The sequence below is a fragment of the Pan troglodytes genome, chromosome 7 (assembly GCF_028858775.2).
Source record: "Pan troglodytes isolate AG18354 chromosome 7, NHGRI_mPanTro3-v2.0_pri, whole genome shotgun sequence".
Taxonomy (NCBI): Eukaryota; Metazoa; Chordata; class Mammalia; order Primates; family Hominidae; genus Pan; species Pan troglodytes.
The window spans coordinates 16046411-16066902 of NC_072405.2; the positions used below are offsets into that span (position 1 = coordinate 16046411).

The 20492-nt window shown below is 42.7% G+C and overlaps 1 protein-coding gene across 9 annotated transcripts in view; it reads left to right on the top strand.

The window, feature by feature from the left end:
- Positions 1-20492, top strand: part of MSRA (methionine sulfoxide reductase A) — a 461700-nt gene that overhangs the window by 17390 nt on the left and 423818 nt on the right. The window lies entirely within an intron of this gene.

The following is a 20492-nucleotide window of genomic DNA, read 5'->3' on the forward strand; positions in this document are numbered from 1 at the left end:
CCTACGCTTTTTGTTTTCCTTAAAGTTCTGTAGTTTTACATTTTATATTTAAGTCTGTGATCCATTTTGAGATAATTTTTGTTTCAGGTTGAGGTTGATGTTTAGTTTGAGGTTCATTTGTGTCAAACAGAACTCTGTGTACTGGTGTTCAGTTCCAAGGGAAGGCTGGCACTCCATGGAGGATAGCAAAAACCATCATTATGCCAACCATCAGGAATATGATCCAGACACTTGTGCCCGCTGTATCTCAGTACGAGAGTCTCCAAGGAAAACACAACACAGTCAGGCAGTCGAGGGAGCAATAGTTACACAGAGAAGAGACAGAGCAAGATCAGTTTCAGTAGTGCGTATGGGTCCCCTGTGGCCAGGGGTCCCTCGTGGCTGCCCGTACGGGGTGGTCTGCCTACGAGCACCCCTCTTGTACTGCAACTAAGGGACCCTGTTTCCTGGGTGGGGAACAGATAGAGCAGTGAGGTTGGCCAGGTGCCATGTGACACACACCCTTAAGCAGAACAAAGGCGCACACATGAGCTTGCAGCAGTGAGAGATACCTATTCACACACAAGGCATAAGCCTGCCACAGGTGATGAGGGCTCTTCATCTGTTGGTGAGATGTGTTTCAGGCCCAGGGCCCATTCTTAGGCCACTGAGTGGGGGCTGAAAGGCTGTGCACACAAGACTCCCTTTTGCAACATTTTTTTTTTTTTTTGTCTATGGATATTCAGTTACTACAGAATAATTTGTTGAAATCCTTTCTCCATTGATTTGCTTCTGCATTTTTGTCCAAAATTAGTTGGCCATATTTGTGTGGGTCTGTTTCTGGGTCCTTACTCCCTCCCGTTGATCTATGGGTCTCCCTCTATGACATTGTCATGCTGTCTTGGTTATGATGGTTATATCACAGGCCTTAATATTAGAGTCATCCCTCCCACCTTATTCTTCCCTTTCAAGATTGTTTTAGCTGTTCTAAGGTCTGTCCCACTCCATATAAACATCCAAATAAACATCAGAATAAACTCTCTGTCAACAGAAAAACCTTGCTAGGATTTTGATAGGAATTGCATTTAGGGACAATTGATGTCTTTTATTATGCTGAGTCTTTCAATCCATGAGCACAGCATGTCTTTCCATTTATTTAAGTTGCCTTCAACTTCTTTCATCAGCGTTTTGTAATTCTCAGTGTATAGATCTTGTGCATGTTTGCTATGTTCATACCTAACCTAAGGTTTTCATTTTCTTTGGAGTGATTGTAAATGATATGGTATCTTTAATTTTGGTTTCCACCTGTTCATTGATAGTATATAAAAATGCAATTGATTTTGGGATGTTGATCTTACTTCTTTCAACCTTGCTGAATTCACTTTAGTAGAAGTTTTCTCATAGACTTTTTCAGATATTCTACATAGATAACCCTATCACCTGGAAGTAGAGTTTTAATCTGTGTGCGTTTTGTTTTTCTTGCCTTATTTCAGTGGCTAGAACTTCCAGTATTATGTTAAATAAAAGTAGTGATCTGTGGATATTTCCCTAGCCTTAAAAAAAAAAGTATTGAGAGCACACATGCTTACTTTGTATCTATCTTAGGCGAAAAGCATTCAGCCTTTCACTAAACTATCACATATGATGTTAGCTGTAGGCTTTTTTGCAGATGCTGTTTATTGAGTTACGGTAGTTCCTCTTTATTCCTAACTTCCTCAGTGTTTTTATCAGGAAAAGGGTCTTCTACCACCTGTTTAAATAAAGTTTTATTGGAACACAGGCATGCTTATTGCTTTAGCTGTTTTCTGTGTCTGCATTCTCAGTGTAACACCAGAATCGAGTAGTTGTGATAGTGACCATATGACCCTCAAAACCTAAAATATTTATTATCTGGAATTTTACAGAAAAGGTTTTCTGAGTCTTACTATAGTTTCACCAACTTTTTCTTTTGAATTGTCCTTTTTTCTTTCTTTTTTTTTCCAAGTTCTTCCTATCTCTTGATATCCTACCATGGTTGCAAACTCTTACTCCACACACTCTTACTCTAATTGGCTAAGACCTAGAGCTTGAGCCATTGGCTGGGGCCAGCCTCAGAAGAAAGCAGGGAGGATGGATAGATGTAGATCTAGTTGCCTTCTAAAGGCACTTTCTACTCTTTGTCTGTATTTCTATCAACGGTAGCATTTGGGGTAGTTCTAACATGTTCTTTTGATAACTTCTATTAATTCTGTAGCTTGACAGTTACCCTGAACAAATTACTTTAATTTCACTTCTTCTTGACCTCAACCTTCTTTCCTACCTTGATTCCCTGACTCTTCCTATAGTTTGTATTGCTGTGTTTCCTTATGATGGAAAGATACATGACTTCACTGATCTCTAAGGGATCCAGGGGAGTGTTGCCTTCTATACGTGACATTTCTTCACTTTTGAGTTATGTAGTTCCATTTTGTTTTGTCTAAGGGAGGTGTTTTTTGTTTTTTTTTTTATTTTTTTATTTTTTTTAAATGGAGTCTCTCTCTGTCCCCCATGCTGGAGTGCAGTGGTGCGATCTGGGCTCACTGCAAGCTCTGCCTCCAGGGTTCATACCATTCTCCTGCCTTATCCTCCCGAGTACCTGGGACTACATGCACCCGCCACCATGCCCAGCTAATTTTTTGTATTTTTAGTAGAGATGGGGTTTCACCGTGTTAGCCAGGATGGTCTTGATCTCCTGTCCTCGTGATCTGCCTGCCTCAGCCTCCCAAAGTGCTGGGATTACAGGTTTGAGCTGCCGCACCCAGCCTGTCTAAGGGAGTTTTAAAATGTTTAGCTTTGAAAAGTTTGTTGCTTTTGCTGAAAAGAGTGGGATAAAGTATGACCTGAGTCTCTAAGTTAGGAAATAAGTGAATAAGTTTTTTTGATCACTGAAAGGTAAACCACTGTGGTATTGTGTTTATTGATTATTAATTGATAGAGATATTATGTCCTGCATCTCTACATTCACATTTGATTATTTTCCACCTTGCTTGATCTCTCCCCAGAACATGGCTTTATTGATAATACACACCTTCTTCTTCTTTTCTTTTCTTTTTTTTTTTTTTGAGACAGTCTTGCTCTGTTGCTGAGGCTGGAGTGCAGTAGTAAGACGCCTCCTCACAGCAACCTCTGCCTCCTGGGTTCAAGTGATTCTTCTGCCTCAGCCTCCCAAGTAGCTGAGGTTACAGGCACCTACCACCATGCCTGGCTAATTTTTAGAGATTACCCAGAGACGGGGGTTCACCGTGTTGGCCAGGCTGGTCTTGAACTCCTGACCTCAAGTGATCTGCCTGTCTCGGCCTCCCGAAGTGCTGGGATTACAGGTGTGAGCCACCACGCCCGGCCCCCTGTACTTCTTTTTTCTCTTTGCCAAGCTTCTGTTTACCCATTACTGCCAACCCATTTGACCCTCCTTGCTTAGGAATTGCTAGCATTTATTTTCGTTACTACTCATTTGGTATGCATTCATATTATTTGAAGACTTCATATATTGTCTTTTTATTTAAGTTTATAATAGTGATTCTTGTATTTCTGTTTTCTCTATAATGGCATTGCAAATTTAATGAGAGCTTATTTACTTATGTGGATGCCTCCCACACCTAGGCATGTCTGTTACATGATGACCATTAGTTAAATGAACTAAAGAATGATTGAGCTTATATTCTGTAGTATTGTATTTGGAAGTTGTGTGTTCAATAAAACTCTTTTAGTATAATTCAGGCCAATAGGTATTAATATTAATGAATGTCAATAAATGGAAGCTATGTTTTTACCTTCTAGCACAAACATCTTTAGAAATTTTATTACGACTGTGTATGTGTGTCCAGTGGCTGACTTTCCAAGCAGTTATTAGAGGAGATCTGAGTTTTTAGCTTCCGCGTTGTGATTCATGTTGAATATTTATGGAAGAGAAGTGTTTCTACAAATATGTAAAAATATTGGTGAGTGAAAGAAATGGCTCCCAGTATGACAGAAGAAAATATCCTAAAGAGATCCACAGTTATCTGCAGTTTCCCCAAGGTTGTGTTTACATAAAAAAGACATTGTTTTATGTTCTAGCATCAAGAGATGATTTTATGATATAACAAGTTCCACAAAGAACTCTCGTAAGGTGGTTCTCAGTCCCGGCATAACTGCTACGGAGATCACAGAGCAATATTCTTCTCTGGATTTATTGGGTTTGCTGCATTCTGTTAGCATCCTTCATATTTTTCTCCCATGGGTACCACTTTCCTCTCTTTTCCTAATACCAAGATATGGAAACTCATTTATGCCGTGGAGTGTGATGCTGGGAAATGAATGCTTGCTTATTACCTCTCTCCACAGGACCTTTCATGACCATACGTCGATGTCTGCCGCCTCAGTATAAATAGGCACATTCAGAAATGTGTTCTCTAGTGAAGGACATGTTGGCTTGGTGGAAAGCACAGGGACTTCACGTCTGGACTGCGAGTCAGAGCTGTGCGTCATGTGCTTACTGGTTGTGTGACCTTGGATAAATTTGCCTCAGTTTTCTCATTTGTAAAACAGACAGTCGCTATTTCTGGGAATAGATGAGATAATAAGGAAAGAACCTAGAATGGTACCTGGCTCCTTCCAGTTGCACAGAATGTTTGTTTTGCAGTGTGATGCGTCCAGTAGGGACACTTAGGGGACAGTGTACTGTCATGCTGTTGCCCTGTTTTGTAAGAGTGACTGATGGCTATGTGACATCACCACACTCCCTGCAAGAGCTGCGGTGTATGGCACGTGGCTAAGCTGTAGGTGCACATGGCCTTCAACTCCACCTGAGCTCCAGCCTTCTTTTTGGGAGAACTGGCCTCTGGGTCCACCTATGAAGCAGGAAGGTTGATTATTACTTAAACCCATAGTCTTATAACCTCTTGGGAAAAGATTCTCTCAAAATGACTCTTGATGGTCAGCATGGGTGTGAATTTACGCAGCTTCCATTCCCATCGCTTCTTGCAGGCAGTGTTGTTCCTGATTGCCCCAGTCTAGTTTATCGCAAGGGAGTTGCTTTGCGGGGCAGTGAGCTCCCTTTTGGTAGAAGAAAGAGTCAAGCAGTGGCTGGGAGGTTCCCTTATCCACAGTGGTGGCTGGCTCTGTAGTGCCTCCCAGCTCTGGGTTCTACTTTCCTAGTCTCCTGCCTTTCCGCAAGTGTCTCCACCCAGCTCCGATAGAGTGGGTAGCATCAGGAGAAGGGAGGGCAGGGATGAGTGTTGTGGCATCTCAACATTTAAGAGCAGAGGATGGGGGGCTGGGGAAGAGCATACACTGGGGCCGGGTGTGAGGAGGGAGAACATTAGAAAAAAAGGCTAATGCCTGCTGGGCTTAATACGTAGGTAATGGGTTGATAGGTAAATGTGTGCCATGGTGGTTTGCTGCACCTATGTAATAAACCTGCACATCCTGCACATGTACCTCAGAACTTAAAAAAAAAAAAAAAAAAAGAGCAGAGGACAAGGAGCCTCCAAGTTTATGTGGAAAAAGTAGTTAGAAAAGCAAAAAGAGTACTCAGGAAACCAAGAGAAATGAGAACATCAGGAAGAAATGGATGGTTGGCCACAGCCATTGCGTTTGACAACCAAAAGCGTTTGCCAACAATGATGGGCAAAGAGAGGGAGGGCGAGAGCCAGGCACCATGTCCAGGTGGGAAAGTGTGGAGACCTGCAGATCCTGGCTTCTCTTTCAACAGCTTGGCTGGAAATAAGGCAACAGGTTCAAAAGGGGTAGGGTTTTTAAAGATGGGAGAGACTCAAAAATGTGTGTATTCTAAAGGGGGAAGATAGGGGAAGATGTTGAAGAAAATCTAAATTTTGTACTACTATTTGTCATTTTATACATGGATTCTTACCTTTTTGACTACCTTCTCCTTTTTTTTTTTTTTTTTTTAAATGAGACAGAGTCTCACTATGTTGCCCAGGCTGGTCTTCGACTCATGAGCTCAAGTGATCCTCCCTCCTGAGTCTCCCTGAGTGTTGGAATTACAGCCATGAGTCCCCAGGACTGGACCCCTTTTGTTTTTTATTCATAGTTACTTTTCTGCTCTTTTTCCTCTCAGCCTCCCTCACTCTTCCCTCCCTCGCTCGCTTTCTGAGGCTTCTGACAACTCATCTATTAATAAGTTTCTTACAGTCCTGTCCTTCTGGAAGCCCTCAGTGCCACATGGAATCTGGACCTGGCAATTTCTTGCTATCCATTTAGGAGGAGACTGTTGGTGTCCATTGGTCCCATTTACTCATCCCCGGCCATGTGTTAGCCCTCTGTAATTCTGTACGTTGTTGCTACAATATTTATATATGTCAAGGTGTATCTCACGGCATCTTATTCACCCTAATATTAGTGAAAGTATTCACTAGTATTTTCAGTTTTGTGCTTAATTCCTTGAAGGTTTTGGGATTTAAGCCCAACCAATTTCTGCGAAGAGCAGTAGCATAGGAAATTAAACACACAAAATAAAAGTTTAATTTAGAACTGCCCTAAAGCCAAATTGGGAAAATTTAGTCACTGTTTTCCGGTAAGTACACAGTAACAGGTGTTTTGGATGGGGAGAGGTGAGTACTATAAAGATGTCTCTGCAGTTCTGAAATTTCCTTTTCTGCTTTTTGTTTCCCTCTTCCTCCTCTTTACCCTTCTCCTCCTTCCCTACTCAGCCAGTTTGCCATCGAGTGTAATACCCGTGGTAGAGACCAGGATGGAAGCTGAAACGTGAGAGAGGTGTGTATGAATGGTTGGTGTGGGTGTGTGTTCACATTCATGTGTGGAGCCCGGTGTGATGGAGGTGGGTCCTTTCGGCCCACTGGGGAGCCTTGGCCCAGCCCCCTTCACATGGTTGCTGTGGTGCTGGACTGGCCACTGGGACTCTGCCCTCAGGCACCAGTGACCCCTGGGGTGGGTCATCTGACCCTTTCTGGACAGCGTCTGCTTCCTGCAGCTTGTGTGCCTGTTTTCCAGACATGGGAGCTATGAACTGTGAAGGTCTAGGGCTGGCAGCTGCCACGGTGCTGCACCCTGCAGAAGATCTGCTTTCAGCAGGAGAGGCTGAGGCCCACGGGAGGAGGCAGAAATGGTAGCTGGTCCCAAGCTCCTTAGCTATAACCATTTTTCTGCCCTTCCCATGGCTTCACTCTTCAGCGTTTCCTTGGATTCTTTGACCAAAAACAACCAGTCTATCTCCCTGTTTCTCTTTGCCTCTCTTTCCTTAAGGCAGTCCAAGTTGGAATATTTTCACCTGCAGCTGAATTAACATGGATGCCTTCCTTATCCTTAACAAGGTTTGTCTTGTATGGAAAATAAATGGGGATCACATTTGGAGCCAGTGGTCCCTCGCTAGCTTTTCATGTGAGCCACACTTACAAGCCGTGCTAGGGCCGCAGGCGTGCTGGACATTCGTGTTGTTCCAGTATTCACCGCTGTGTGCTGAGACTCTACCACTGGCAGGATCCTACCTGGAGGTTCTGGGGACTGCTTCCCCATCCCGCAGAGTTTAGCGTTGCCCGCAGGCTCATAGGTTTCAAGAACCACGTGAGAGATAGCACCTGGCTCAGCATATGATGTGGTACTTTTTTCTTTTTTTTAGGCAGGGTCTCACTCTGTGGGCCAGGCTGGAGTGCAGTGGCAGGATGTTGGCTTACTGCAGCCTCGACATCCTGGGCTTAGGTGATCCTCCCATCTCAGCCTTCCAAATAGCTGGGACTAACAGGCATGTGCCACCATGCCTGGCTAAGTATTTTTTGTAGAGACAGGGTTTCGCCATGTTGCCCAGGCTTGTCTGGAACTCGTGGGCTCAAGCAATCTGCCTTCCTAGGCCTCCCAAAGTGCTGGACTTACAGGTGTGAGCCACCACACCCGACCATGTTTGTTCTAGAAAAATAAAGCTCATTAATTACAGGAACATCGCAGCTTACTGCCTTTCTCACTAGCAGCCATGACGTGAGCTCCTGGTAGAAATGAATAGCTCCCTTATTAAACCTGACTGTTCTTAAGTGTCACATCATGAAGCTTTGGATCTCTTTCCTTCCCCGCAGTGTCCCTCCCTGCTCAACATAAGGAAAACCTTTCTTAGTCCTTCATATTTGGTGCTTGGGTGCTAAGCATTACAGCGCTCTTGGCTATCCAGTCATGCCCATAAGCCACAAAGTGTTTCCCTGTCAACTGGGCTTCTTCTCTCATCAGAGCCCAGGTGAGAAGCCACTGTGGCCCCTGAGAGTGGGCTCAGGAATTCTGGGTTTTGGCTTGCTCTTAATTTGCTGTGCAGCTTTGAGTAATTTACCTAACTTCTCTGGTCACATATTTGCTTACTTATGAAAAGTGCTTGAAAGCGAAGTTCCTAGAGGCTGTTTTTTCCTCCTGACTTGCGGTAATTTTAAGTGCTTTCTTGTGTTACGCTTAGCACTTTCTCTCTTCCCGTCAGAATTAATCTCCTTTCCTCAGAAGCTGATGAATTAGAACTCTAAGCCACGCTTCTTTCTTGCATGGTCTCACTTGCTTTTTTCCCCCTTCTTTTTCTCTGTTCTTTTTCCCCTTGAGGCAAAGGCAGAGAAAGAAGATGGAGGACTAGCAGCCTGGTTGCTAATACAGTTATGACATTCTCTTTCTCAGTCTAGGGGAAGTTACTCTGGCAATTATGAATGCATATCCCTGCCTAGGAACTAACTTTATCCCCCCTTATTATTATTTCATTTCTATGGGATGGCTTCTTGCAGATTTTTTTTAAATCTTTTTTTTTTTTTCCTGAAATTTCTTACAGAGACCAGCCTTGTTTTCACTATGTGAATATTTGAAAGTATAGTTGAAACTCAGGCAGTTTGGAAGCAGAACCATGCTGTGGTTTCCTCCAGGAGCCAAGGTTCTTTCCACAGGACTGCACATGGGCCTTGTGCTTTGTGGACTGTCAGTTCTGTGCCAGCCTGCAGCTGTCTCTTCTTATTTTGTTGTGTGTTTTAGAGAAGGTCTCACTCTGGAGTGGAGGCTAGAGTGCAGTAGCGCAGTCCCAGCTTACTGCAGCCTTGAACTTCTGGGCTCACGCAATCCTCCCACCTCAGCCTCCTGAGTGGGTGGGACTGCAGGCATGCGTTACCATGCCTGGCTAATTTTTTTTTTTTTTTTTAATTTCTAGTAGAGATGAGGTCTTGCTATGTTGCCCAGGCTAGTCTTGAGTTCCTGGGCTCAAGCGATCCTCCTGCCTCGGCCTCCCAAAGTGCTGGGATTATAGATGTGAGCCACCATGCCTGGCCTTGGCAGCTTCATCTTGAGTGTGAAATTTGTTTACAGCTTTTCTTGCTAAAGACTAGTCTTTCTTAATTACCATGTGCAAGGTCTTCCGTACCGCATAAGGCTGTTGGGCAAGGCATAGTCCAGATAAACTGTCTTGACAGAGAAGTAGCAAACGGGAAACAGGCTGAGGTTGGATGCTAGGGAGATGTCTGGGCAGGATGTCACAACATGGATTAAAATGGAGACAGGGCAGGGCAGGGCCACAGGCCAAGCCAACACAGCAGGTCTGTCTGGGCTGCACACGTGGTCCAGTTGGAGGGCCGTCCACAGCAACAGCAGGAAGGGGTTGATCAGGAGGCATCATATGAGAACTAGGCGGACGGGGCAGTGGCTGATTCCACGTGGAGGGGCCTGCTCTGAGGCTGCTGGTGTTCCTTTGGTGGTCTGAACCTGGCATCCCATAGCTGACTTCTATAACCCACGTGCCATTTGGGCCTCCTGCTCGTTGGCTTAGTCCCTAGTTCGTTACCATGGGAACGTGAAGCTATCCTTAACATTTCTCTAAATTCTGGAGTGTATGTGTGACTAGGGGAGTTTGTGTTCTCACGATTACTTCCGCCTCAAGGTTCAGGCATCTCCAGTTGCTACCTCTTTTTCACACTGAATTGACTCCTTTTCATTTATTTTATTTTTTGAGTTGGAGTCTTACTCTGTCACCCAGGCTGGAGTGCAGTGGCGTGATCTCAGTTCACTGCAACCTCCGCCTCCCGGGTTGAAGCAGTTCTCCTGTCTTGGTCTCCCGAGTAGGTGGACTTATAGGCGTCCACAACCACGCCTGACAAATCTTTGTATTTTTAGTAGAGACGGGGTTTCACCATATTGGCCAGGCTGGTCTCAAACTCTTGACCTCAGGTGATCTGCCTGCCTCGGCCTCCAAAAGTGCCGGGAGCTGGGATTACAGGTGTGAGCCACTACGCCTGGCCAATGTAAAGGAAATTGAGGGGGTACCCAGATTTGAAGCGGGGACCTCTTGATCTGCAGTCAAATGTTCTACCCCAAATTCTACCCCCTCTGCTGACTCTTGTCTCATTTTCTATCAAAACCTCACCCATGGCTTTGGTGGCTCATGCCTGTGTCCCAGCACTGTGAGGGCCAAGGCAAGAGGATTGCTTGAAGCTCAGAGTTTTGAGACTAGACTGGACAACAAAGTGAGACCCCCAACTGTACAAAAATATATTAAGGAATTTCCTTGGTGTGGTGGTGTGCACCCGTAGTCCCAGCTACTTCGGAGGCTGAGGCAGGAAGATTGCTTGAGCACAGGAGGTCAAGACTGAGTGAGCTGTGATGGCGCCACTGTACTCCAGTCTGGGTGATAGTGTGAAACCCTGCTGCTAAAAAATCAAAAAGCCAAACAAACGAAACAAAACAAACCCTACAAAAGCTGACCCATAACACAGGTGAGAATGTCCTAGACTTACCTGAAGGCTGGGGAAGGAGTGATGGGGGAGGGGCCACACTACAGACATCACGGAAGGGGGACCTCTAACCCTGGTTACTCCTGCCGCCAAGACAGCCTCATTTTACAGCTTCTCCCTGCTTGAGGGCGAAGCTGTCCACCTTCCTTCCCAGCCCTCCTTCCTTTCGCCCTCCTAAGAAAACATACGTCATCTTTTCTCCCACAAAACAGATGGAGCACTTCTATTTGGCGTGGGTTCTGGCTAACATCCGTGCACTAAGGGTCTCATGTGTTACTTCTAAATCCTACCAAGTTGTTTTCTCAAGGAAAGATGGGACTTTTTGAACACTGACCTGGGATTAAATTGTGTAACCTTGGAGGTTGGACTGCATGTGGAACCAAACAGGCAAGAGGAAGTGGTGACGGGGCTTGAGGGGTCCCTCTCTGTGATCTCCATTCCGGTGTGCTGTGACCCCCTTTGCCCATCACACGGTTGTGTGGTTGTGTTTTATTCCACCCGCTCCTCCTGTGAAGGGGGCACTGTGTTCACTCTATCACCTTATCCCTGGAGCACCCACCAAAGTGCCGTGAACAGAGTAGGAATTCAATCAATATTTACCAAAGGACTAGATGTGCTCAGCACGGTGCTAATGGATGATTAGAAAAGTTAATAATCTCAGCTCTTAAGGAGTTTATAGTCTAGTCAGGAAGCCAGAAATAACACAGATGAGAATAATTAAGCCTCCAATCTGATGGCACTGACTGGGGGTGCATTTATCAAGAATTTGGAAGCACGTAACCATACTTACATTCTTTGTTGCATACATAGCATTTAAATTGTGACTCTCATCCAACTTATCACTCAGATACATTTTTTTCTGTGTTAAAAATATAAAGCCATATTTCCAGAGATTTTTAAAGGGCCCAAAAGATTATGAATTTGATCTTAACATCAGCAGATGACAATCTAGTTTTAACAAGTTACTTTGAATTAGTCAAATCTAAAACTCACTTTAGATTTGTTTTCTGGCTAATATTCTAATTGAGAGACATTTCCATGGAGGTATTAGGTTAAAATACTGTTTTTAGATATGTGACACATTTCCCTGTATTTTAGAAATCTCTTGGGTATCTTAAGAGAAATTTAATCCATCTGATTTTGATCCAAATATAATTTACTCACAATGATGGAGAAATATTTGATATCCACAGAAATCTATTGATGCACTTAAAGTTTTTCTCCAGGGAAATAAGAAATCACATTTTTTCAAGGGTGAATCATAAACCTACAATGTCTAATTTTTCTGCTTATTTAACATAACCTGAGTTAAATATCAAATTGGGCAGTTCCAGATCATTTGTTTTTAAGTTTTTTAGTCTTTTAAACTATGCAGAGGAAATTTTATTCAAAGAGGTTTTTTTTTTCTTATTCTGACAGTTTTATCTGCTATCCTGTTTTTTTCCCTAAACAATGATTTTTGAAGATTTAAGGTAATAACACAATTTTGATGTCTGTGGATTAATGGTGTCTGTATTCACGATGTTTCAGACCTGTCAGAGCTTGGAAATAGCATTTAAATGTATTGCTTAATTTTAATTTTAAAATACTTTCTCTGAGAATTAGATCCCAGTCCTAAGTAAGTACTTTGAATTTCAAAGAGGGGATTTAGGCCAAGGTACAGCTAAATTTTGTCCTCTTGAAAGACCCGAAATCCATTTACAAATAAAATTGAGGTCTTCGTATCATTATTATGTTTTGGAAGTGAAATGTGCAAGGACTTGTGCAGTGTCACATCTTAAGAGGCTGTTGGGTGCCATCGGGAGTCGACGCAGGGCCTGGCATTTCAGCGACCCTGCTGCTCCACATGCTGGTTATGGAGTACTCTCTGACTTGTCCACGCTTCCAAGTTCTGATTTCTGGCCTCCTGAGGATGGTGGTTTTCCTAGCTCTTCTCTTTCACAGTAGGTTTTGCATTTCTGACCTGGGCCTTAGCCACTTTCTTTAAGGTTTGCCTTCTGGCCAGATCCCTGGGCAGGGGCCCAGCTCCTGCTTTGCGGCCCTCTGCTGCCTGCAGCTAACGACAGTGACCCCTGCCCGGCTCCACTGACTCATAGGATCTGATGCCTGGATCGTTGTAATAGTCTTCTGGTCTCTTTTTCTTTTAGTTCATCAAACAGATCTTAACCATGTAAACCTTCGTAAATATTATTTCATGTGGGGATTGGCTCAATTTTAGCGGGTGGGTATACAAACTGGAGACAGACTACCTGGGTTTAGTCCCAGCCCTGAAGTTTATTACTGTATGACCTTGGGCAAGTTACATGACCTTGGTCAAGCTAGTTAAGGTCTCTGTGCCTTAGTTTCCTAGTGTGAAAAATGGGGTTGATGATACCCTGATGAGAGGTACTTATTATTTTATGAAGATTAAATGACACAAAAGGAGAAGCGTTTAGAACACTGTGTGGCTATAGTAAGTGCTTAATAAAATTAGTTATTACATAGATTGCCCTATCCTTTTAGAATTTTCTGTTTTAGAATTTTAGAATGTTTTTAATCTTCAATACTCGCTATCGTCTTTTTTAATAGAAATAAGTCTCGAGTTTAGAGGTCGTTATAGGCTTTGCTAATTGAGTAACATTCTTTTATTTTTTAAAAAATTTATTTTTTCAGATGAAGCTGGTTCCCCTTTATATTTAATACAAAATTTCCTTTAAAAATCTAGGTTAAGAAGAAGTGAGTTTAAAACATATCAAGTAAATCATAAGTAAATCGTACTATGGTTTTAAATATGGCAAAAATCGTGAACACAGTGCTCAAATGCCTGAAGTTTGAGGAAAATCTGTGAGGGGTGGGTGCTTCGGGCATCTGGCAGCTGTTAGCTAGCCTGGGGCTTTTCCTGCCCTCCTGTGGGCCTCTGTTTTAGCCAGACAGCCCACTGATGACTGCCACATCCTGAGCATTCCTGCCTTTGGGTTTGTTCTTGAGAATACCCACCCTATTCCACGTTTCTGATTTCCACTCATCCTCATGGCCCCATTTGAGATGAACATCATCTGTAAGGCCTCCCCAGTGACTGGCTCCAGGCGTCTCTTCTTCCTCCAAACTTTGTTGTGCTCAAGAAAGTGCCTGTTGTGTGTATTTGGCAGTCATTTCTTGCCACGTGATACCTAATAACTTCCATGGATCTGTCCTGTTTCTGCAACTGGAAGAAGATGAGCGGAACCTCTTTTAGGTGGGGACGGTGTCTTAGTCATCTCAATAGCCCCTTGAAGGCATGATACAGTACCTTGGATGGTTTCTATGTTAATATTTTCTGTTATGTGTCCATATTGAGGTATCATTTATGTACCACAAAATTCACCTCTTCTAAAGTAGTGGAATTTGCTTTTTAACAAGTTTGTACAGTTGTGAAACCATCAATGCTGTCCAGTTTTAGAACACTGTCATCACCCCCAAAAGTTGTCTCCTGCCTCTTTGCAGTCAGTCTGCTCACCTGCCTCCAGCTAACAATTGATCTGCTTTCTGTCTCCATAGTTATCTTTTTAAAGATAAATTTCATAGAAAAGGAATCATCCAACATGTAGTCTTTTCTGTTTGGACTTTTCCACCTCGCATAGTGTTCCTGTGGTTCTTCCATGTTGTTGCACTTACTAGTAATTGTTTCATTTTATTCCTTAGTGGCAGCAGATAGACCTTGCTGCTGGGTGTTCAGATTGTTTCCAGTTTTGAGGTATTATGAATAATTCTTCCATGAATGTACAGGTCTTTTTGTGAGCACATGTCTTCATTTCTCATGGATAGATTTTGGAGTAGAAATAACTGGTTCCTATGATCAGTGTAACTTTTTAAGAAACTGCTAAACTGTTTACCATATTATATTCCCAGCAGCAATGTATGAGGATTCATTTCTGTACATACTTGCCAACACTTGGTATTGTCTGTCTTTATCCTAATAGCCTTTCTAGTGGGTGATGAGGCATGAATTGAAGATGACTCTTGTGTTTTCAGGTTGAGCAGTTGGATGCTGGTGCTACCATTTAATGGAGGTTGAGAAAGGAATGAAGGTTTTTGAGAAAAAGTCAAGAATTCTGGTTTGGCCAAGTTGAGTTTGAGGTGCCAGTTAGCCTTTGAAGAAGCACCGTTAAGTAGGAAGTTGGATGTATGAGGGCACCTATGTTAATTCCATCTTTGTGAATTCATTAAATAATGAAATCTGGGATGGTTGCTTGAAATTTTTGTACCCTATGTATGAATCTGATGGTCTGGGCAAGTCACATAATTTCGGATGTCAGTTTCCTCATCCATAAAGTAATACCTATTTTCCTCCAAAGCTTAGGTGAGGAGTGAATGAGTTAAAGAGTGCAAAGTGCTTCTTATTGTGGTGGTTGTTATTAATACGTGATTTCACCTTTCATTTATTTCATTTTTATGTCCATTGTGGCTTCTAACCTCATATTTTACACATAGCGGGTACTCAGTAAATACTTAATAAATCCATGAATGCAAGTAATGACTATGTATATACTAGTGGAGAAGGAAGGAGGGGGGAGGGAAAGGAGAGGAGAGGCGAAGAGAGGGTGGGCCAGGGAGAGGAGAGAAGAGGGGGAGGGAGAGAGAGAGAGGATGGATATAATTTGGATTGGCCTTAGGAAGGAGGGCCCTCAGAATTCCACACTGGAGCTTTGTGTAAAGGAAGTTTATCGTCTATGACACCAGGGAGGCAACATGGAAGACACGATTTTGGGAGACGTTTCAATGATAAGAATTGTCACGTGTAAAGCATGGTTGTGTTTGCAAAGTGTCTTATCTTCCTACTAGACCTTAAACATCTTGAGGGTTGGAGCCTTTCTGATGTGCCTCTGTACTTCCCAGAGCCTTACTAATTTCAGCATACTATAAATACAACCAATACCTATAAAATGAGTATGTTGGTGGATGACTCATGAAGAGGTTGTTTCCTTCCTGTGTCCCTGGGAGAGCATGTCTGTGCTTCTACCACAGCTTATGCATGGCTTGTGTTTATAATGATTTGTTTGCATGTCTCTCTGTCTGTCCTGAGCTCCATGATGGCAGGTGCTCCATATCCCTTGGCTCATGCCTGGCAAGTAGTGGTTGTTCAGAGAGTGCTGGAGAGAATTGTTCGAGTGAATGGATGTGTCTAACACTGAAGGAGAGCGGGGAAAGCAGACCAGATCTGTGCTCTTTGGAGTTTCAGATTGTAGCTCTAAGGATCTAAATTTCCACAGGGAGAGAAAGTAGGGAAATGGTCCATAACTCATTTGTCTTCCATTTTCTGTCCCGTGGGCCAGGTAGGTCTGTTCTTGATATGGTTTGGAGAGTGGCTGCCTGTCTCAATGTTCAATCTCAGATGACAATATTAGCTCATATTGTAAATATTCTGCGAGTGCCATACCCTCAAGGTTTCTTGTTAGGTTATTTCATTAGGGAGTGTTTCCTGAGATTGGCTTAAAGTAAAGGATTTTAAACTTTTTCTAAGAGAGACATTTTAAATTTATTTTAATTTTCATGGGTTCTGCAAATGCATTAGACTTTTTGGCAAAATCTCAGGTAAACCTTATACATATAAATCACAGAAATTGAAGAATTAGGTAGGTGCAAAAGTAATTGCGGTTTTTGCCATTACTTTTAATGGCCAATACTTCAGTTAATGCAGGGGTGATCTAGGACCTCACCTGCTTATCATTTCTTTGTCCTTTGTCAAAGCCCTGAAGCATCTGGGGGACTTTAGGGCTTCCTGGAAGGAAGTTTGAAAAACCCCAGGTATAGAGGTAGTCTGTTCATTTTGACTTCCTGTTTCTTCTGCCACTCTCAAGAGACTTCTGTTAAGTCTGTAGAAAGACTTCCCCATGCTACCATCTGTAACCACCAACTACAGGAACCCTAGTTCACTGTTGGTGGGAGTGTATTTTGGTATAGCCATTATGGAAAACAGGATGAAGGTTCCTAAAGTTAAAAATGGAACTTCCATATGACCCAGTAATTCCTCTTCTGGGAATATAGCTAAAGGAGATGAAATCATTACCTTGTAAAGATGTCTGCACTCCAATGTATGCTGCAGCATTATTGACAATAGCTAAGATGTGGAAACTAAGATGTCTATCAAGGGAGGAATTGGCCAGGCGTGGTGGCTCACACCTGTAATCCTAGCACTTCGGGAGGCTGAAGTGGGTGGATCACTTGGGGTCAGGAGTTCGAGACCAGCCCAGCCAACTTGGTGAAACCCCATCTCTACTAAACATACAAAAATTAGCTGAGTGTGGTGGCTGCATGCTTGCAGTCCCAGCTACTCTGGAGGCTAGGGCAGGAGAATCGTTTGAACCCGGGAGGATGAGGTTGCAGTGAGCTGAGATCACACCACTGTGCTCCAGCATGGGCACCAGAGTGAGACTTCATCTCAGAAAAAAAAAGTCTATCAAGGGAGGAATAAGGACCATGTGATATATGTATACAATGGAGTATTAGCCTTAAGAAAGAAGATCTTGCCATTTGCCACAGCACGGACGGATCTAAAGGACGTTATGCTAAGTGAAATGTGCAGACACAGAGAGAGAAATATTACATAATCTCACTTACATGAAATATTTTTAAAAAGATCTCAAATATTAATACACACGTAGAGAATAAAGCAGTGGTTTCCATGGGTTGCGGGTGGGGAGAGGAATTGGGGAGATGTAGATCAAAGGATAAATAAAAACAGATATATTGGACAAATGAGAGATCTAATGTACATCATGACTAAAGTTAATAAAATTGTATTAGGGATTTTTGTTAAATAAGTAAATTTTAGCTGCTTTCGTCACACACACACACATACACACACACATACACACACACAGTAACTCTGAGATGATGGATATGTTAGTGTGCTTCACAGTAGTAACCATTTTACTGTCTATATGTATCCCATAACATCACGTTGTAAAACTCAAAAATACACAGTAAAATTTATTTTTTAAAAAAGAACAAAACCTTAAAAGAACAAAAGAACAAACCTAACAATTACCTCCTTTTTTATTTCCCTTTTTGTGTTCATTTTCACCACCTCTTTGAGCTTGAATCAAAAGGTTTTGAGGCCACCAGTAAATCAGGTAAACAGTAAAAACTGGAGGGAAAATGCCTCATATTTGTGAATTTGCCATTGCACATTCCCATGGTCAGTGTCTGATGTGGGTATAGAAAGCAGCATCCTGTCCAAGGACATGGCTAGGAGGGAAAACCACAGCGGGTCGAAGAGAGGTAGGTGTTTGTCTTAGGTCATTTTGTGTTGCTATAAAGGAATACTTGAGGCTGGATAATTTATACAGAAAAGAGGTCTTTTTCCTTCACTGTTCTGCAGGCTGTATAAGAAATATGGCACTAGCATCTGCTGGCCTCCGGTGAGGACCTTTGTGCTGCATCAAAACTTGGTGGAGAAGGTCAAAGGAGAAGCGGGCACCTGCGAAGAAGGACCAAACCCAAGGGGTGTCCTGGCTTTATAACAACCCACTCTCAGGGAACGAATCTATTCCTTTAGAAACAGTCTCGTTTCATGAGAGTGAGAGCTCACTTGATCCCTTGAGAATGGCACCAATCCGTTCATGTGGGATATGCCCCCATGAGCCGAACACCTCCCACGAGGCACCACCTCCCAACACCATCACAGTGGGTATCAAATTTCAACATGAGACTTGGTGGGGACAGGCAAACCACATGCAAACCACAGCAGCATGAAAGGGGATGAGTCAGATCTTGGGTTACTATTGAAAAGGGCTGTGTGTGCCTGCTGGGATTCGTGGTGCACATGGAGAGCAAAGTGAGTCCTGGGAAGCAGAGACTTAATGCAGAGGGGGCTGGCTGTTAAAATTTTGAATTCCCTAGGGCCTGGCAGTGTGAGTTGGAAGACAAAAATGACTGGGTGCCTCTGGGAGGGCCTAGCAGTCCAGGAGAGCAGAAGCTCTCAGAGCCAGAACCAACAGAGCTGGCAGAAGGGAGCGATGTTTGGATGGAATCAGGAATGCTGGAGTTGGCTGGGATGGAACCAAGAAGTCAAAACAGTAAGGCACTAGAATTAGCTGGGCAGATTCCTGAAGCAGATTCAGGTGGATAAGAGTTTAGTTAATGTATAGTATTGCCTCTGTGTAAGAGGCTATAAAGGATTTTTGTGAGTTTATCTTGGGTTGTAACACCTGTAAATACTGGAGAGATGGACTGCAACTTTTAAAAAGTTGATGTAATTCACATGCCATAAAACTTGTCATTTTATCATGTACAATCCAGTGGTTTTTCGTACATTTGCTTTGTTGTGCAGACATCACCATTAAACCGTGAAAATGTTTGGTTCACTCCAAAAGGAAACCCCACAGTCATTGGTAGTCACTTCCAATTCTTCCCTCTGCCCAGGTCCCAGCAACCAATAAGCTATGTTCTGTGTCTGTGGATTTGCTTCTTCTGAACCTTTCATATATATAGAATCATACAATATGCGGACTTCTGTGTCTGGCTTTTTCATTTAGCATACTTTTTTCAAAGGCCCATCCATGCCGTAGCATGCGTCAGTGCTTCCTTCCTTTGTATTGCTGAGTAATATTCCAATTTGTAGCCCAACAACATTGTATCAGTTCATCAGCTGCTGAACATGGGGATTGTTTGCATTTTGGATTATTATGAACAATGATTCTGTGGGCATTTGTGTGTGCATTTTTGTCAAATCCTTTTCTGTGTAGAGATGATCATGTGGGTTCTGTACATGGTTCTATTAATATGGTATTTTACATTGATTGAGTTTTATATGTTGGACCGGTCTTCTATTCCTAGGATAAATCCCACTTGGTCATGGCTTATAATCCTTTTTATATTTTGCTGTGTTCAGTCTGCTAGTATTTTGTTCAGAATTTTTTCATCTATATTCATAAGGATATTGGTCTGTAGTGCTTTAAATTTTTACTTATGTTCATTATTCACATTTAAAAACTGACAAAAATTGTATTTATGGTGTATAACATATTTTCAAATATGTATACATTATAGAATAGCTAAATCAAGCTAATTATGTGCATTGCCTCACATATTATTTTTTGCGATGTCACATATTGCAGAATCTTATTTTTAAAGGCCAAATAGTATTCCGTTTACCTCGTTTATCTCTTGATGGACACTTAGGCTGATTTCCTGTCTTGGCTATTATGAATAATGCGGCAGTGAACATGGGAGTACACATTGTCTTCAGTATACTGATTTCATTTTCTTTGGATATATACTCAGAAGTGAGATTGCTGGATCATATGGTAGTTTTTTTTTTTTGAGTTGAAATTTTGCTCTTATCACCCAGGCTGGAGGACAATGGTGCGATCTTGGCTCATTGCAACCTCTGCCTCCCGGGTTCAAGTGATTCTCCTGCCTCAGCATCCCAAGTAGCTGGGATTAAAGATGCGTGCCACCACACCCCGCTGATTTTTGTAGTTTTAGTAGAGGTGGGATTTTGCCATGTTGGCCAGGCTGGTCTCGAACTCTTGTCCTCAGGCAATCTGCTTGGCTTGGCCTCCCAGAGTGTTGGGATTACAGGTTTGAGCCACTGTGTCCGGCCGGTAGTTCTATTTTTAATTTTTGAGGAACCTCCATACTGTTTTCCATAATCGCTGTATTAATTTATATTCCTTTCAATGGTGTGTAGATGGTTCCCTTTTCTCCACGTTCTTGCCAATACTTGTTTTTGTTGATCTTTTTCATAATAGCCATTCTAACAGGTGTGAGGTAAAGGGTCTGTAGTACTCTTGCAGTGTCTTTGCTGATATTCTGTGTTTGTTTTCCTGTTCTTTATTTCATTTA